We start from the raw sequence: 20,593 nt of genomic DNA on the forward strand, positions 1-20,593 counted from the left end.
TCTTCCCTGCATATAATATAATTTGTTTGCAGTAGAAGTAACATCTGTTTCTGCAGATAATTAAGTTATTAGATGCTGATCAATTTAATAAAGCCACAAGGCACTCCTGCCCTCTTTGTGCATAATCAATGAATTTGGATGCAAAAAGTAGACACTCGGTTTTTTAAAGAAAATAGATCTAAATGTGCCATTAACATGCCAGTTCTATAATTAGGTAGCACTTAAAATCAGATAGCTGTACAAACACAGGATTCTGCAAACCAAGGTTTTCAGTCATTGCTAAATGTTCCAGGAGAAGCCTGTTAAATCTACTGGTCACGGACAAGAGATGCTACCCTTCTCCTTGTGGTTTCTCCTTGTGTTCATGTTTCAATTGTGATCAAATAATTGTTTTAAAAAAACTTTTTTCTTTGGTATGTAAAGGTATTTAGAATCTGTTGTTTATTTACTTTTCAGGCTTATACATTACCCTCATTTAGATATTCTATGTCCTGTCAAAATAGTCTTTTCACCTTTCCTCCCAATGCTCCATCTTTCCTCTCTAGACCTAGGTCTAGGTCATTTCCCATGCCTGACATAGACTTCTTCCTCACCTCCATCTCTAAGACTCCCCATGTTCTTTAAAGCTCAGCCTAATCATTAGTTCCACATGAGTCTTTTCTTGATGCCTACAGTTGCTGCTACATTTTCAAAGCCCTTCAAATAACTTATATAGTACATATCATGTATGGGTATATGCATGTTTATATGTATATAGGTACATACCCTTTCTCACAATAGAATTTAACATCCTTAAGGCAGGGATTTTTTTTTTCATTTTTGTCTTTATCTTTTCAGTGTTTTGCACATTACCTGGCACATAGTAACCACTTAATAAATGTTTGTTAATTAGTTCATTCAGGAATCAATTAACAAGCATTTTATGTGATTACTTTGTGCTAAACATTGGTAATAGAAAGAAAAAGAAAAATGATCCCTTTTCCCAAAGAGCTTACATTTTAGTAGGAGAAATAAGATAAATAATTGGATACATAGAGTACATATCTAGATTAGACGATAACCTTGGAGGGAAAACCTATATCAGTAGGAGGCTATAAGCCTCTCTCAAAGTATTCTAAGATGTGGAGGAGAATGGAGAGGATTTTAATTTTAGTCCTGTGGATAATAAAAGAAACTATTAGAATTTATTCCTTAGAGTGTTGATTATGGTCAAACTTGTATTCTAGGAAAATCACTTTGGCAATTGAGTGAGAGAGATGGGTTGGAATGTGGCCTGACTTGATGGTGGTTGCATGAATGAGAAGAAGAAATGATACAGATAATAGACATTCATTAATTATCCACTGTATTAGGCAATGACAAAACTATGAAGGACAGATAAGACATGACCCTTGCCTCATGCACGATACTATGAGAAGTTTACAGGAGCAAGGAGGGGAACAGGATCTATTAATATTTCCGTCTATTCTTTAAAGCATCTTACGGTGAATCCTTTGAAAATTTTCAAAGTTTAGTGTTTCATAAATGAATTTTCCTATATCAGATTCTTAATAAATCAAAAGCATACTTATATTTTTGTGGACAAACATTATTTCCTTTTCTATACTTAATTATAATGATCCCTTTAAAAATAGTGACATCAAAAACAACATATTCTATACTTTTTTGAAATTATTATAGACTTCAGCTATTTACTTCCAAGACCTGCTTCTTATTTTTAAGAGATGAGCCATATTATTTAGGCCATGTAAGCAGAAGCCTTCATTTTTTTAAGTAATGAGCCAAAATTTTCCCATAGAACATCAATAATATTGTTTTCAGGTACTCTCATTTTCTCCCTTTCAAATTGCTACATTAAGATAAAGTACCCTTTCTGAATAAACAATTGGCAAAAATATGAATAAACAGAATTATAAATCATTAAAATTATTTGAAAGATTGCTTCAAATTACTAATAATAAGAGAAATGGAAATTAAAGCTACTTTGAAGTTTTATTTCACCCCTAGTAAATTGGAAAAAAATGATAAAAAATGAATAAGCACTTGATGCTAAAAAGGGATGCAAGAATACAGGCACATAGATTTATGATAGATTGAGCCATGAATTAGTCTAAGCATTCCAGAAAACAATTTAAAATTATTTGAGAAAAGTGACTAAACTGTTGATAAGCATTTGAACCAGAATTTACTCTTCCAAAATATGCTTGGCAATACCTTTCATTATTGAAAAATTATAAGCAAAGTGGATGCCTATCCATTTGAGGAAGAGATGAATTGTGGCAATTATTATAATGGAATTATTATATTATAAAAAATAACAAATGGTAGGAATTTGGAGAAATGTGAAGACTTGAGTGAAATGATCCAAATTGAAGGAAATCTAGACTGACAATCATTTACAATGCTTACAATGATGAAATAAAAAGATCAATAAAACAGACCCTAACAGTGTAATTATGATGACAAATCTTAGAACTATATCATCCTGGTCTAAGAAAACACTTAAGGAAGTATACCTCCTACCTCTCTCTTTTTCTACAGTTGGGGGATTAGGGTGTAGAATGTCTGTAAGACTCCTATGCTATATTATTTGCCTTGTTAATTGGTATTCTTTATTAAAAGGAGAGGCTCGTTGGGTTGCTATGTAGAAGGAGATGTATCCAGATATTGTACCATAAAACTTTAAGTCAGCAGAGAAAGAAAGATAATGAATCATGGTATATCTCAGTTTGACCCAATGAGGGTCTGTTATGTATATCATCCAAAATTCCTCAAGCTAGACTTTGAATATCCTCCCCTTATTTTACTTGATACATTCTCAAGTTTTTAATTTAATCAAAGTAGAGAACAATTAAAGATGCAATCATCATCTAGGTCCACACAGGTATATTTTAAACCAAAGTATTTATCTTTTTAAAGGGGCATAGACTGTTATTCTCAAAAATATCAAAATACCTCTTCGAAATATCTAGTTATTCTAATTTCCTCCCAAGATAAACTGTTGATAATTTATTTCACCTATTTCTATATGAAGACTATATACATATACATTTCTGTGTATACACATGAATAGATAGATAGATAGATAGATAGATAGATAGATAGATAGATAGATAGATAGATAGATATGTAATAGTGGATGACGCATGCCACAGACTATCTAAAGTTGTGTCACCCATATACAAGCTACCATTTTACCTAATCTGGGAATGCTCCAAATCCCTACTACATGTAATAGTTATTTTATCCTTTATTATCAAAACTCTTTATCTTGTAGTGTTATGAAAAGTTCTAGTTCCTTTTTCTAATTCTTTTATCTGATCTCTGTCTACACAGTTGTGGTTATTTTTCATCTTATTCTCCCATTAAATCTATGTCATGTGATTTTTAACTCCATGATTTAAATCCTGACTGCCCAAAGCATGGAGTAGTTTCTTCATCATTCACTTTCCACATCATTCTCAGTGGGCTTCACAAGCTTCCTTCATGTTTTCTTCCCATTTCAGGATAAAGAAAATAATACAATGCGGAAAGAAAAAGCATAGAAAGATAGAGTTTCAAGGGTTTTTACATATCATTGTTCATGTCCTTCATTTGACAGACTACAGGAGATTAAATCATTATGCCAAATCTTATCAACTCAATTCTTCTCTCAAGCAAACCCCATCTATACATTGGAAAACTTGAGCAAATAAAGAGGTGTGTGATATATTGCTTGGTAACCAGAAATAGGAATTGGAGGTCTCAAGGACAGAAATAAAAAAGCAAAATAGTAGTGACAGGATCAACTTACCTGTTTTTTATTTTACTCCCCTTGTTCCACCAGGGAGAAGCTTGTTGTGACAAGAAGCAGTCAGAAATTTCTCCTAATGATGTTACATTGAAAAAAATACATGGCATAAGAGCTTTTGTGTCCCAAGTCTGTGCCCCCTTGCTCTAAGGAGTATCCCAGAAACAGATCTAGAGTTCCTGAGATATTTATCTAATAACTATTCTTGGATGTTGTGAGACTAACATCATTTAAGAACCTAGCTAATGTGTAACATTCCTGATTTCAAGAAAAAACAGCTTTTTGAGCCCAAACTAAGAACTTCCTCTTTTCTAAAATTCTTGGATTTGAAATATCCTTATAAAATTTGTGTGGAGAGAGGAGAGAGCAAGTGGGGAACAGTATAGGAATAATGGGACAGGCAACAAAGAAAAATAGTAGAGTCATCAACCTCTTAGTGTCTAAGACAGTATTTGAACTCAGGTTTTACATACTCCAAGTCCACCATTGTTATGATTGTATCTAAACCAGGGGATCTAGTGCACTTGTAGATCTCGGAGACAAAATTCTCTCTCTGCATCCAATTTCTCTGACTCTCTCTCTCTCTCTCTCTCTCTCTCGCTCTCTCTCTCTCTCTCTCTCTCTGTTTACTCTGATTTTTTCAATAAACTTTGATTTGACACAAACGACCAACATATTTCTAAAGGATAATACATGAAAACAATTAAGCAAAATAATACTAGATATTAACTACATCTGGAAGTACATGCCTCTGTTTCTCAAAGGAAAGTTTGCAACTTAATCTTTAAAAATTAGTATCATTATGTCGTCTATTGTGTTTAACCTGAATATTGTTGCTGTTTAATATTTTCATGTAATTAATTTGTTTTAATTGATAGAAGTCTATTTTCTCTTCCTTTACCAGAAGAAAAAGGAAGAAAAACAAACTCCCTGCAACAGATATACATGGTAAATTAACATAAATTCTCATATGGTCTGAACTTTTTACATATCTGGTCCTTAAATCCATCATGTCTCTGTAAGAAGATAGCATATTTTATCATTAGTCTTTTGGAAAGATGGATGGACAAGGGCTGATCAAAGTTCTTACATTTCTCAAAGTAAAAAGTAAAATTTTTTTCTATCTTTACAATATCATTCTTATTGTAAAGTTTGCTATTTTACTTCATGTGGTGGTTACCCTTGTCTCCCCAAATAGACTTGGAAGGTCTAGGAGAACAGGAATTCCATCGCTGCTATAGATTCTATTATCCTTCCACTACCACCAAACTTCAAACCCTGGGGCACTAAAGGTACTCAATAAGTATTTGATGAATTGATCCTAAATTGAATATTACCTTTTGTAACCTGGTCCACTAGCTTTCACACTAGCAGAGGGAGAGTAGTTGATCTATTTAATCCTTTTCAACACTGCAAATCAAAAATTGATTGCTGAGTTTGGGGAGTGACCTACATATTATGTTGCATTATTTTGATTTTTGAGGCATTGCTTATACCTGCTTCTCAAAAACACAGAATGAAGAAATTTCCTGAAGATAACTTTGGCATTCAGTCTGTGAATTTCATGCACTATTGCAGACCAGTGGGAAACAAATTTGGAGGTTGGGGTCGGCTTTATTGTCCACCCTCAAATAACACCATAAGAGGGCCAGAGGATGGGGAATAGACCTACCAAAGAGTCAGAAAATGGTTGTATTCCTTCCTAGAAGTGCTACCACCAACAATCTGTTACCCAAGAGGAGAGATATAGTTGTGTACTTGAAGAGCTGATAGCAGTACAAATGAGAGAACTTAAAAGTTGGAAATTCTGTTTATCTAAAACAAACAGGAGGTGGCCCTGATGCTCCTGCCATATAAATGAGTTTTCAGAGGAATGTAGAAGGAGTCAATTTCCTTAATTTATCAGTCTCAGTCTCAAGGCGATTGCTAAATTATGCATGCATCTGGATGCTACTGGGGGCATTCAGGTTCAACTGCTTTTTTTTGTAAAATGGGAAACTGAGGGTTGGAAAAGGCATGGACATCTTTTTGATTGGAGATAATAAAATGAGGCTGAAAACATGCCACATTTTTGGAGGATTCAAAGATCATAAGAATCAGAAACCTTTCAGAAAGAAATTGCATTTTAACTTTGTTTTTAAACTATCTCAGAAAAAGTCTTAGAGAGGGAAACTTTTCAGTTGTCTATTATTTCCATCCATCCAAGAAGCTAAAATTCACCAAATTAAAAGGGACTCCAGAGGTTGTCTTATCCATATTATAGCTGGGTAGGAATCCATTTAGAGAAGCCTCAAATAGTGATCATCTGTTCTCTTTTCAAATAACACCAATCTGTAGTGAAAAACAAAATAGTAAAAACTGAGATTTCCAAATCAAATGCTATTTGACTAATTTGGGCTTCAGTTTCATCATCTTTAAAATGAGTGGACTGGACAAGAGGAAGACTAAAATTGCCTCTATATCTAAATCTATTATCCTATGACCTTTTAATATAGTATATTCTGCTTTTGGACAGTTCTATTAATAAGACTGTCTTACATAGAGCTGAGATCTACCTCCTTGTAACCCATTCCTTCTATTTTTGACCTCCTGAGTCAAGTAAAATAGCTGATGCATTTTCTTCTAAAATATAATAAATTTGGTGTTCTCACAATAGACACAAAAGAAAAACACAAATTAATTCTTCATAGGATGTATTTTTACCAAGAGTGATGAAAAATTACTTAGTAAAATCATTGTGAGGGATAGATAATGTCATCTTGTGATTTCCACTCTTGTGATTTACAAATTATTCATAAGAGAGAAGGATGTGAGCTTTAATTTTAATCCTTCTAGTGTGTTTCCTTTGTCTTCAACTTGAATCTGCTTCTTGTTTAGTGTTCTCATAATTATGTTCAAGTCCAGATGTATATTAATATTTTGGTTTTGATTCTCTGAATTACCTAGTAAAAGCCTTCTAATATTTCCGTAAAGTTTTCAACTTTTTTTTTGTTCCTCATAATGCAGTTATATTCCATTCCATTGCAATAAGGATAAGAACTGGACCTATGACTTTACTGGTAGGGAGCTCCCAGATATTTTCTTTAAATTCTCCCAACTTTTGGTTGGGAGGTCAGCAGCTTTTTGTAACTAGTAGTCTTAGAGAGTTGCCTACAAAAGAGGTGTCAAGATTCCTGAACCAGATTAAAATATAATTGTGAAATGTTTAACAAAATAAATAAAAATTACAGTACAACACAGATGTTAAATTGTGGTGTTTTAAGTCAATATGTTTGGTAGGGAGCTGTTTCTATTTTGAATTTGACACCAATGTAGTAGAGCTTTTAGAGGTAAAAGGACTTGTCTTCGATCATGTCATTAGTTTTTATCAAAGTAATATAAGAGAATTTATTTAGCCATTCTCAAATCATTGGAAATATATTTGGTTTTACACTTTTTAACACAAATAATGCCTCTGTGAATATTATTATAATGGATTGTTGTCTTTAAAAATATTTTCCATATTACATGTTGATACAATTTTTAATAATCATTCTTGATATTTTGTGATCATTTTCTTTCCTTTTTCTTCCCACTCCTCAAGAGGGCAGGTAATATCATAGGTTGGACATGTATTATCAAATATATATTTTTATGTCTTTCATGTGAAAAAGGACACATTATTTACACCAAAGAAAAACTGATGAAGGGAATAAAGTGAAAAATGGTATACTTCAATCTGCATTCAAATTCCACCAGTCCCTCTTATGGTAGTAGTGGATAGGATAGCATTTTTCATCATGAGTTTCTTGGAGTTGTCCTGAATCCTTGCATTGTTGATAATAGTTGTTATTCTCAGTTGATTGTCATACGTTATTGCTGTTATTATATATGTTTCCTTTGTTCTTGCTCATTTAACTTTTCATTACTCCATATAAGTCCTTCAAGGGTTTTTTGGTGTGATAATCATGTTTGTCATTTCTTATGACATAATAGTGTTCTATTGCCAACATATACTACAACTTTTTGAGCTATTTTCCAATTGATGGATTTGAGTGTCCTATTGTTTGCCACTACAAAAAGAGCTGTCATAAATATGTTTGCATAAATAGATCATTTCCCCCTAAATCTGATATCTTTCTGACACAGACCAGTAGTGGTAGTTCTGGGTCAAAGAGTATGTATAGTTTTATGGACCTTTAGGGATAGTTCCAAATTGCTCTCCAAAATATTGGTATTAGTTCATAGCTCTACCAACAGTGTATTAGTAGCCATATTTTTCCAAATCCCCTTAATTTCCTTTTTTTGACACATTAGCCAATGTGATAGGTGTGAGTTGATAGGTCAGAATTGTTTTAAATTGCTTTTCTCTAATTAATGGTGATGTGGAGCATTTTTTCGTATAACTAAAAGTAGCTTTAATTTCTTCATCTGATAATTGCCTACTCATATACTCATATACCTTGAACATTTATCAGTTGGAGAATGATTTCTATTCTCATAAAATTAGACTCAGTTTCCTTTATATATGAGAAATGAGACCTTTGTCAGAGACATTTGCTAAAAAAGCATTTTTGTTGTTTTTTTCCCCTTGGTTGCATTGGTTTTGTTTGTGTAAAACCTTTTTGATTTGATATAGTCAATGTTATCTATTTTATGACTTATACTTAGCTCTATGTCTTGTTTGTAGATAAATTCTTCCCTTGTCCTTAGATCTGAGAGCTAAACTGTTCCCAGCTCCCCTAATTTATTTATTTCTAAATCATGTATCCATTTTTTACTTTGCCTTGGTATGTGGCATTAGGTATTGGTGTGTGCTTAGTTTCTGTTATACTGTTTTCCTGGTTCTCTCAGAAGTATTTGCTGAATAATGAGATCTTCCAAAAGCTTGGATCTTTGGATATGTTAAACACTAAGTTACTATAGTCATTTATTTTCTGATTGTTAAATACCTAATCAATTCCATTGATCCACTACTCTATTTCTTAGCCAATACCAATTAGTTTTTATTGTTGCTGTTATCTAATAATACAATTTGAGAGGTGGTCTGGCTAAACCATCTTGATAAATATATATAAATTACCTTGATATTCCTGGCCTCTTTTTTCTTTCAGGTGAATTTTGTTATTATTTTTTCCAGTTCCATGAAATAATTTTTGAGTAGTTTGGTTAGTATGTCACAGAATAGGCAAATTAATTTAGGTACAATTGTCATTTTTATGGTGTTAGCGCAACCAACACATAAGCAACTAATTTTTTCCAGTTGTTTAGATCTGCCTTTATTGTGTAAAAAGTGTCTTGTACTTGTCATCCTGGGTTTATCTTGGCAGGTAGATTCTCAGGCATTTTATATTCCTTACATTCATTTTAAATGGGTTTTCTTTTTCTATCTCTTGCTATTGTGCTTTATTGCTAGTGGAAATGCTGATGATTTATGTGGCTTTATTTTATATTCTGTAACTACTGAAATTGTTCACTGTTTTGATTAATTTTTGGTTGATTCTCTAGGATTCTGTAGGTATACTATCATATCTGCAAAGAGTGAGAACACTCCTATTCTAATGCCTTCAATTTCTTCTCCTTTTATTGCTATAGCTAGCATCTCTAGTACAATATTTAATATAAATGGGCCTCCTTACTTCATTCCTGATCTTATTGGGAAGGTTTCTAGCTTATGCTCATTATAGATTATGTTTCCTAGTGGTTTCAGATAGAGGCTATTTATCATTCTGAAGAATGCTCCATTTATTCCAGGGTTTTTTTTTTATTGCCATCACTTACCTTGATGAATATAGATAAATATAGAGATATAGACAGAAAGAAAGACTGATGGACAAATAGACATACAGACAGATGGATAGATAGATAGATAGAAATCATAACTATAATATTTCTTGATCAAAGAATACAAATCAGTTTAATAACTATTCCTGTTTGATTTCAAATTGCTTTTGAGAAGTTTAACAATTCACAGAAACATCAGGAGTGAATTAGTATTCCTTTAATTAGTGAATTCTAAAGCCTTAGAGTCAATATTTTAGTCAGTCTGCAAGAGTTTATAAAATTCTTTCGATGTCCAGGCACTATAATGCACTCTGGTAATACAAAGAAAGGTCATAACGTGGCTCTTGCTCTCAAGGAGCCCATATTATGATGGGAGAGGAAACACCTTTCAAATAAATCTGTACATATAAGATATGTTCATACAAATAAATGGAAGATAATTTCAGAGGGTGTGTGAGGGGAATATGAGAAAAGTCTCCTGCAGGTGAGATTTCACTTTAGCTTACAAGGAAGCTGGGCAAACTAGATATTGAAGACAAGGTGGGTGAGAATCCAAGGTGAGGGATGGGGCGCAGCCAGTACACATATTTGAATAATGCAGTATAATGTGTGAGATAGAGCAAATACGATCAATGTAGCTAGTTTGTAGAGTACATTTAGGGAAATAAAGTATAAAGATACTATAAGATTTCAAAGGGGCCAGATTTTAGAAAGGCTTTAAAATCTAAAAAAAGATTTTAAGAGCCTGGAGTTAAAAATAAGAGAGTGGGAATTATTGTGGAACTTACTACAGAATGATCTAGGTCTGGCATCTTCCAATAATCCCAAAGAGCATTTTCCTGGGCAAAGAGTCTACTACTTTACTACCACCTCCTCAGCAGCCGTAGTAGGTGAGAAGAGGGGTTAAGAGTTCCTCTGATCTCATGCCTTATGCTTTCTATCTCCTGAGCATGGTGTGTTTTGTGAGAGAAGAAAGCAAGGAGTTTGGCCAATATCTTCCATCTTCCAAAGATTTACCCCCAGGCTCAAAACAATGACTTTCATTTATGCCAGGACAAGGCAACTTCCATCTCCCACTGCCAGCTCAGTATGGATGTGTAGAGCTTCCTGTACAAAGAGAAGCAACAATCCCTTTGTCTTCTGGCCCTCCATCTCCAGTTGTGCCTTTCCTTTGAGGGAAAGGGAAGAGGAAATTTAGTGGGAAATAGATCTTCTTTCTCTTGTGTAGGCTCAATATCTATCTCCCTTTCCTGCCTAATCTTTACTTTTTCTAGGGAAGAAGACTAAAGAGGCAAGTCACTAATCTGATTGTCTTACTGTGTACTTCCTATCTTGTGCTACATTTGCCTCTAGCCCCAAATCCAGCTCCTTTGGGAACAGTGGCATCCTTCATTCAATAATGAATATTCTTGTACCTGGCCATATTCATTATATCAAAGTGATTCGGAACCACCATAGATCATCTTCAAAATAATATTCCTTATCCCCTACCACCCAATTTCTTATCCACTTCCCCCTTCTACTATCCTACCCAAAGTTTCCTCCAAACATCATGCAGCCCTTCTACTATGCCCCCTAAAATGCCTGTTCCACAAAAACAAACTTTCCTCCATTCTAAATTTTTTCTTATTTTCGTCCTTCCATTTACTAACTATTCTAAATTCCTGAAAGCTGGCTTCTCATAAGACTTCCTGATAGAATCAGCTAGGTGGCTTAGTGAATAGACTTCTGGTATAAGATTCATGAAGAAAAGAATTCAAATGTGGTTTTAGGTACTTACTAGTTGGAGACTCAGCAAGTCACTTAACCTTTGTTTACCTCAGTTTCTTCAACTGTAAAGTGGAGGTTATCATACCTACCCCAACTAGTAAGTCTCACAGTAAGCACTGGTAAGTATTTTAAAAAACATTACCTTATTTGTTGTTGTGAAGATCAAATAAGGTAATATTTTAAAAATACTTACCACAGTGCTTGACACATAATAAGCACTATAAAATGATTATTCCTTTCCCACTTTCCAGTATTGATTATACCTTCATGCATTCTCAGCTGGTCAAGGTGAGAGAACTAGGATACTTCGTTGCCACTTCCATATCTTCTCCTTACCTCCACCATTCAGTAGCCTCTCTTCCTTTTAGGTTTATACTATTCATACCTACTAACCAATGAAAATCCTCATAGTTGTTATCTAAAGAAATCAAGGTCCTCCTCAATAAGTTCAAAACTTAGCTTACAATTTTTATCTCCTTCTCAACTCCTGCTTTCATACTAGAATACTTCAGCATACATATTGATTCTCTCACATTTCTTAACCATTCAGTTACTCAACCTACTCACTTCCCATAAACTACTCCTCTACTCCACCTTGGCCATATGCAAATTGATCAGTCCTACCCTTGATCTTGTCATTACCCACAAATATATCACTTCCATGTTAAAGAATTCCAAAATTACCTTATCCAAACATAACCTATTGGCATTCTATTTCTCCCTTTTCCCTTCACTTGAAAAACTTTACTTATCATCTGTACCATGACATCCAATAGCCTGACCCCTCAATTGTCTTCCAGATCACTATTATGTACTAGTCCTTCTCTCTTCTTTTCTCTATCATAACCCTTGGATGAGCTAATTCAACTTTACATTATCCTCCTCTCTTGATTCCTGAGCCTCGTTTTCATTTCACTGATTACTCTCTGAAAAGCCTCATCCTTTGATCATTTCCGTTATTTGCTGTCTTCCCTTCTACACAATGCTGCTGAAGGTGAGTGTAGAAAATAATGTAACCATTCTACAGATTTGTGTTACACAATCTCAAATAAGCCCTCACTGATGCTTGGCCATCCTACTATACCCCTCTCTCCTTATCAGCTCTCTATATCACTCTTCACAGTAGTTCTTCCAAGCCTTTTCATCACTCCTCAAATATCCCATGATTCCCTATCTCCCCACCTCTCAGCTGAGGTATTTACTTTATATTTTAGAGAAAATTTGAAATTATTCTTGTGAGCTCCCTCTTCTTTCCTCTTCTTCATCTCCTAAAAATCAAATGCCTTCTACCACTGTGTTATTGGAAATTTTGAGGTCTCTGAACTACATTTCCCATGAGCCCACTGGCTTCCTGTCATTATCTGATGATGTAGACAGGAGGATAAAATTGAGTGGCTGAACTTACACTTCCTCTTTGCTCTCTTGACATCCTATCCACCATGGGAAGAGGAGGTAACAGTGAGTGTCTTTTAAATTGATTTAGCTAGCATGGCACGTGGCTTCATTTTCTAATGGTTACTAATAAATCTATAAAACCCATAATATTTTTAAAGTTATCCTTTTTTATATTAATTTTATTTCTACACCTCATCTCCTCCTTCATTTCTGACTCATCTGATGAAGTGACATTACTCCTTACTAAGTCTAACCCTTCTACCACTTCAAGCAATCCCATTCCATTCTATCTCTTCCTATAGATTTTTCTCTTCCTATAGATTTTCTCTTCTGTCATTTCCATGCTACCACTGATTTTCAATTTATTCCTATCTACTTGCTCATTGCCTCCTTCCTATACAAATTCATATCTCTCCCATCCTAAAGTAAAAATCCTCATACTTCCATCTTTACTAATTATCATTCTATATATCTTCTTCTCACTATAGCTAAATTCTTCAAAAATATCATCTGCAAGAGATGTTTCCATTTTCTCTCCTTTCACTCTCTTCTTAACCTTTTACAATCTGTCTTGGATCTTATCATTCTGACAAAACTCTTCTCTCCAAAGTAATGAAGTCTTCCTTGCCAAATCCAGTGACAAATTCTAAATCCTCCTTTTCCTTGTCCTTTCTGTAGTCCTTGACACTGTTAATCAGCCTCTATTCCTTGATATTGTGTTCTCTCTAGGTTTTCAGGACCCCATTCTCTCTTGGTTCTTCTCCTCCCTATATGTCTAACCACTCTTTCTCAGTATCCTCTACTGAATCCTCATATATATCATGCCTTCTAATCACAGTTATCCTTCAGAATGCTGTCTTTGGCCCTCTTCTTTTTCCCCTTTAAATTGTTTTAACTGATAATCTTTTCATCTCCCATGGATTTAATTTCCATCTCCATTTTGATGATTCTCATGTTTACCTATCTTACCTCAAACTCCCTACTGACCTCCAGCTACCTTTCAGACTTCTCAAACTTAAAATACAACAGATATCTTAAATGAAACATTTCCCAAGCAAAACTCATTATCTTTCCCTCTAAACCTTACTTCTCCCTTGAATTTCTTTTACTGTCAAGGGCACCAACACAATTCTCCCAGTCATTCGGGTTCACAATCTAGAAGTTATCCTCTACTCATCACTATCTCTCACTACCATATCCTATCTGTTTCCTAGTATTATTAATTTCAGTTCTATAACATTTTCATATACTTCTCTCATCTGACACTACCAACACTCTAGTACAGGCCCTCATCACATCAATCCTAGACTGTTTCAATAGCCTGTGGGTGAATCTATTTGCTTCTAATCTCTCTCCACTCTAGTACGTCTTCCATAAGTAATTTTCCTGAAGTCCAGGTCTGACTATGTCACCCAATAAAGCCCAATGACTCCCTATGTCTTCAGGATCAAATACAAAATTCTGTTTGGAATTCAAAGGCCTTCATAATTCAGCTTTCTACATTTCCAGTCTTCTTAAACCTTACTGTTTCAAACTAGTGACATTGGCCATTTGGCTGCTCTTTAAACAAAACACTCCATCTCTCATTTTTGAGCATTTTCTCTGACTTACTCATGTACCTAGAATGTACTCTCTCCTCATTTCCACCGACTTGTTTCTCTGGTTTCCTTTGTCATATTTAAAAATCCTGTATTTGGGGCAGTTAGGTGTCACAGTGATAGAGTCAGGGAGACCTGAGATCCCTTACAAGTTATGTGACCTTGGGCAATTCACTTAACCATATTTGCCTCTGTTTCTTACTGTATAAAATGAGCTAGAGAAAGACACAACAAACTATTCCAATGTCTTTGCCAAGAAAACATAAAATTAGGTCATAAACAGACAGATACAACTGAAAAACAAAGAATCTCATACTTTACAGGAACACTTTCTTTTTTTTTTTTTCTTGTCCCTCCTTGCCTCTTTTTTTCCCGAATTCCTTCATTTAATTATTTAATTAATTTAGATTTTTTTTTCCCCCCGTGGTTACATGAATAATGTTCTTTCCCCCCTTCCTCCCACACCCCTCCTGTAACCAACTGGCAATTCCACTGGGTTTTACATGTGTCATTGATCAAGACCTATTTCTATATTATTAATATTTGCACTAGGGTGATCATTTATAGTCTGCATCCCCAATCATATCCCCATCGAACCATGTGATCAAGCAGTTGTTTCTCTTTTGTGTTTTTACTCCCACAGTTCTTTCTCTGAATGTGGATAGCTTTCTTTCTCATAAGTGCCTCAGAAATGTCCTAGATAATTGCATTACTGCTAGTAGAGAAGTCTATCATATTCGATTATGTCACAGTGTATCTGTCTCTGTGTACCATGTTCTCCTAGTTCTTCTCCTTTCACTCTGCATCAATTCCTGGTGGTCATTCCAGTTCACATGGAATTCTTCCAGTTCATTATTCCTTTGAGCACAATAGTATTCTATCACCAAGAGATACCACAATTTGTTTAGCTATTCCCCAATAAAAGGGCATACCCTCATTTTCCAATTTTTTTTTGCCACCACAAAGAGCACAACTATAAATATTTTTGTATAGGTCTTTTTTCATATTATCTCTTTAGCATACAAACCCAGCATTGGTATGGCTGGATCAAAGAGGAGACATTCTTTTAAAGCCCTTTGAGCATAATTCCAAATTGTCTTCTGGAATGGTTGGATCAATTCACAACTGCACCAGCAATGCATTAATTTCCCAATTTTTCCATAATCCCGCCAATATTTATTACTTTACAGAAACACTTTCTTAACCTTTCTTAATTCTCATCCCTTCCCTCTCTTAATTATTTTCTATTTATTCTTTATGTACCTTATTGTGTATGTGTGTGTATGTGTATGTATTTGTGTGTTGTCTCCTGAACTAGGTTGCAAACTCCTTGATGACAGAGACTGTGTTTTGCCTAATTTTCTCTCCACAGTACCTACCACATCATAGGCACTTAATTATTTTTTGGTTGATTGATTGCTGAATAAAGTGAGGACATATAAGAGGTGAGGAATGTGAATATAGAGACAAGTATCACAACAAATTTGTAAACCTGGGTGACTTTAAGAATGGTGGTACTTTTATCAAATAATGACACAGCTGGGAGAGGGGGGAAGTTATAGAGAGAAGAAAAAGAATTTATTTTGGAAATATTGAGTTGATATGCCTATAGGACATTCATTTTAAGATTCTGAAAGACAGTTGGTGATGTAGAGTAGAGTTGAGGAGAGAAACTGAGCCACATGCATTAAGTCTGGGAACATCTGCAAATACATGATGATTAACTCAATAAGAGCAAATGAAATTAGCAACATTTGCTATTATATATTTTATGTAATTTTTCATTAATGACATTGGTTTATGGTTTCCTTTCTTTTCTTTATCTATCGCTGTTCTAATTATTGTTCAAATAAAAGGGGCATGTTAGTATGGTAAGATAAGTTCTTTCTCCATTTTTAAGAAGGTTACATAGTAGAGGAGTTATGTGTGCTAAATGTGTCCTTTTGTATCCTAGTAAGAAAGAGTTGCAATGTGGAAAAAGAAAAAAATGCTGTAGAAGATACACAAAACAGAATACATTCAGATAGAATTTTTGCCCTTAAGGGTTGATTTTTGTTTTGCTCACCTGTACTAAGATTGAGTACTTTAAGTTGTCTATTTTTGTTAATGTATACTTTTCCTTTGATTATATTCAGGTTGACATTTTTGAGATGTAATTGCTATAGAGTAATTTTATTTCTTTTACATTTGTTGAGAATCCCGTCCTCATTTTTATCTAGTTAATTTGTTTCTCTCTCTCAAAAGCAAATTAACTAATGGTTTATTGATTTTGTTCATCTTTTTTTAAAAATAGCTTTTAATGTTTTCAGTTCGATAGTCATTTTGTTTTCAACTTTGTTTATCCCATGATTTCAATACCTTTCCTGCGCTTGCTTTGAGATTGCTAATTGATTGATTTTTCTAATTTGTTTTCAAATTTCATACTCAGTTTACTAGTCTTCTCCTTTGTTAATATTTGCTCAGATATAGAAATTTTCCTCTAAAGATTGCTTTAGCTGAATCTCATTTTTTTGATGACACTACTGGTCTAATTCTCTTTAGTATTATTATTTATGATACCAATGATTTGTTTTTTGACATACTCATTTTTTAGGTTACCATTATTTAATTTCCACTTAGGTCTTCATCTTTTTCCCCACATTTCCCTTATTGATTTTTTCTCCCTTATGATATTGTCTGTAAACTATGCAACTAGAATTTTCTGCATTTATTTTTCAGTTCATTATGTCTTTACACATGATCAATTTTTGCAAAGAGGACATATATTACTGAAAATTAGTGTTCTCTTTAGGATTATTATTAAATAACAATTATAGGTCTATGAAAGCTAATTCATCAAACATTCTATTTAGTTACCTTATTTTCTTTTTATCTTTCCTTCTGCGTATAGATCTTTAAGTGAATGTTAAATATGCCATAATGATTGTTTTGGTAAATGGTCTTTTTGCAATCTAGGTTCTTTTACCTTTTCTACATAATATATAATTTTAGTAAGTAAACATTTTATTCTGATATTGTTTCATTGCCTATTATGCTGATAGGCATTGTATATTTTCTGCTTGTCTGTTAGTAACATCCATATTCATGACTACAAGGCCAAATTCTCCTACTCTTCCTATGGATACTGTCGGTATTTTAGGGGGAGTGTGCCTCAGATTGGGGGACATGTTGGTGTTAGTTTATTTTTGGAAAATATCCTTTTTAGTAAGTGCCTTTGCCAATAGCTAATTAAGTCTACTGTTTGATCGTTCATGGGAATGATATTGCTGGAGGTTTAGTGAGCTACAGTGATAGTAATAATCAACCATATACTTATACCTATGGATCAAAAGTAGGAGTCATAATTCTGGGGACCTACTCTCTGAATATGAGTTCAAGTTGAGGTGGGTAAGCACAGAGTAAGTGTTAGATACCACAAAAGATACACATTTAAAATGAAGAGAAATACAATTAAAATGAAAAGCAAAGAAAAAGTTTGTTTCAGCTGAATACAAAGTTAAATGATAATGAGGTTTATATGTAGGATACATGTGTGGCAAAAACACATACAACCCTCAACTTCTGGTTCCTTAGCTAGTAACAAAATTATTGTTTTTAACAGGTGCTATTATTATCACCCACATTTTACAGATGAGGAAACTGAGGCAAACAGAGGCTAAGTGACTTGTTCATGGATCAAAGTTACAGCTAGTAAATGTATGAGTTAAGGTGCAAGAACTCAAGTCTTCCTGACTTTGGATACAAAACTCTACTATACCACTTGGCTGCCTCTTAATGGGTTGGTAATTTTTTTCTTATTTTATATGGTGCTCATCAGGTTCCCCCTGAGTACACTCCTTTCTTAGGAGAGCCACTTAGCCATAAGTCTACTTCTTTCTTGGGTCCGTATCTGCCATTTTTCTGTGCTGCATGGATCTTGCTCCTTGAAGATGCTCTTGTGCATAGGTGATTATCTTTCTGTATCCCTGACTGTCCTCAGTATCTGTACATGTCTTTGTATCTGGCAACATGCACTATTTGCTACCAAGTAACTCCAATAATATGGCTAATGGGGCAAGAAAGAAAATTAATTCTTTCCTCTCCAAGAGTTATAGCCTCTCAAAGGTCTTGGTCTTCCACATCTAGCTCCAACTCTCAAACTGAATTGCAGATTTTTTTATATAGACCCAAGACACTCTAACGGATTATCTCAGCTAATCAGATTGTTCCCTTCTTAACAGAGAGGTTAACTACTCTCTTTTTTGATTACCATTTATTTTTATACATAACAGTATAAGATGTGACATAATAAAATAATACATGATTTATTATAAATATGTGATAAATTATAAAAACATTTATTTAAAAGAAAAAAATTCTCACAGTAACAATCTTCAGTAATCTAACATCATCTCATTCTTTTCCCTCCCTCCTTACCACTTCCCCTTCCTCAAGAAGGCAGGTAGCATGATATGGGTTTAATTATATTATATAGGTTTATTAACATGTAATACATATATTCTCATTTTTCATGTTGTGACAAATATTGCTTTCACTAAAGAAAAAATCATAGAGGAAAAAAGTGGAGAATGGTATATTTCAATCTGCATTCAGATTCTGTCTGTTCCTTCTATGATGGTGGCTATCCCTTTTGATAATGAATCCCTTGAAGTTGTCCTAGATCCTTCCCTTGCTAATAATAGGTAAGTCATTCACAGCTGATCATCATACATTATTGTTGTTACTGTTAAAGAGATAAAAGAAAGAGACAATCTTCTTGGCACATTAAAATTCCATCACAAATGATTACAATATGTTCGGGTCATAGAAAAAACATTTAATACCTATTTTTTCACTTTTTGAATATATTCTGCTGTCTTTTGAGATTTATTAAGTTAAGCTGGTTGAGAAAGGGGCTGGAGAATGATGACATCTACTTTGGTTTACAGATGAAAATCCTTGCATTTGTTTTCTAATCCATTCTGCAGTCATATTTTAGTTGGCCAAATCTTGTTATTTCTTTCTCTATACTGTATCCTTTCTTTCCACTCTCACATTCATTCCTTCAACCTTTCCTCTAGTTCAGGCTTTCCTCACCTCTTTCCATGACTACAGTCAGCCTTTTTTTTCCTTTTGGTCTTCTATCCTCATTCAGTCAATAGTCAATACAATTATTCAGCACCTATTTTGTGCCAGGAATTGTATAAAGTTTAATATATATATATATATATATTTAAGATAGTCCCAGTCCTCAAGGAGTTTATAATCTGATGGGGGTAAAAACAAACAAAAGATCTGAAAAGAAGGTGTACCCAATTTTCTCTAGTTCATGGCTCCACTTTTTTTTTTTTTTTGTAGGCAATGGGGGTCAAGTGACTTGCCCAGGGTCACACAGCTGGGAAGTGTCTGAGGCCAGATTTGAACCTAGGACCTCCCGTCTCTAGGCCTGACTCTCAATCCACTGAGCTACCCAGCTGCCCCCACATGGCTCCACTTTTAAATCAGAAAGACAGAAGGTAGTGATAAGGTTGATTTTACAAGATGATGAGGTTTTCCCAATAATGAGTATCTTGAGACATGGAAAAAAAGTCAGAGAAGTCCCAAAGCAGTACAGCCTTTACCTGACTCTCAGATATCGAAGATGCCAAGGTCATCCACTGCAACCTGGGACATTGCCATTCATCCTGACTTCCATCTTACCACTGCCTCACTTCAAGATGATTCATGCATTCAGTGCAAATCAAAACATTGCCCCGTGACATTATTGGTCCTCTTTGAAAAGGAAGGACAAAAAAAAACTATACTCTAGCTCATACCTGCAATTCAATTTTTCCTCCTGGGATCATAGTTTCCTTCAAGAATTCATCAATGAACTAACTTCTTTTTTTCTTGTCCCTCTGGCTGCCAGGACAATCCATGTCAAAATTTGACATTGATCATTTTGTATATATACTATTAGGTACATAAATATATGATTTCATTTTTAAATGATAATTGTATTCCAGGCACTGTGCTGAATGTAAGGAATACAAATACTAAAATCAAGTCCCTACCTTCAAAGAGCTTACATTCTATTTGGAGAAGACAACATATAATTGGAAAATCACAGAGATAGTAAGTGGAATCATAGAGAAATTTACTGACAGATCCTTCCAGGAATGATAGTGTTGACTTAATTATTTATACATATACATAATGTTCTCTTATCTAAACCCTTTGCAGGAAGTTTTGCTTTTGTTCAAGGTACACTGTGTCTTTAAGGTTTTTTTCATTTGAAGCAATTAATGAAAAGGTAAGA

Source organism: Gracilinanus agilis, chromosome 3 (assembly GCF_016433145.1).
Source record: "Gracilinanus agilis isolate LMUSP501 chromosome 3, AgileGrace, whole genome shotgun sequence".
Taxonomy (NCBI): domain Eukaryota; kingdom Metazoa; phylum Chordata; class Mammalia; order Didelphimorphia; family Didelphidae; genus Gracilinanus; species Gracilinanus agilis.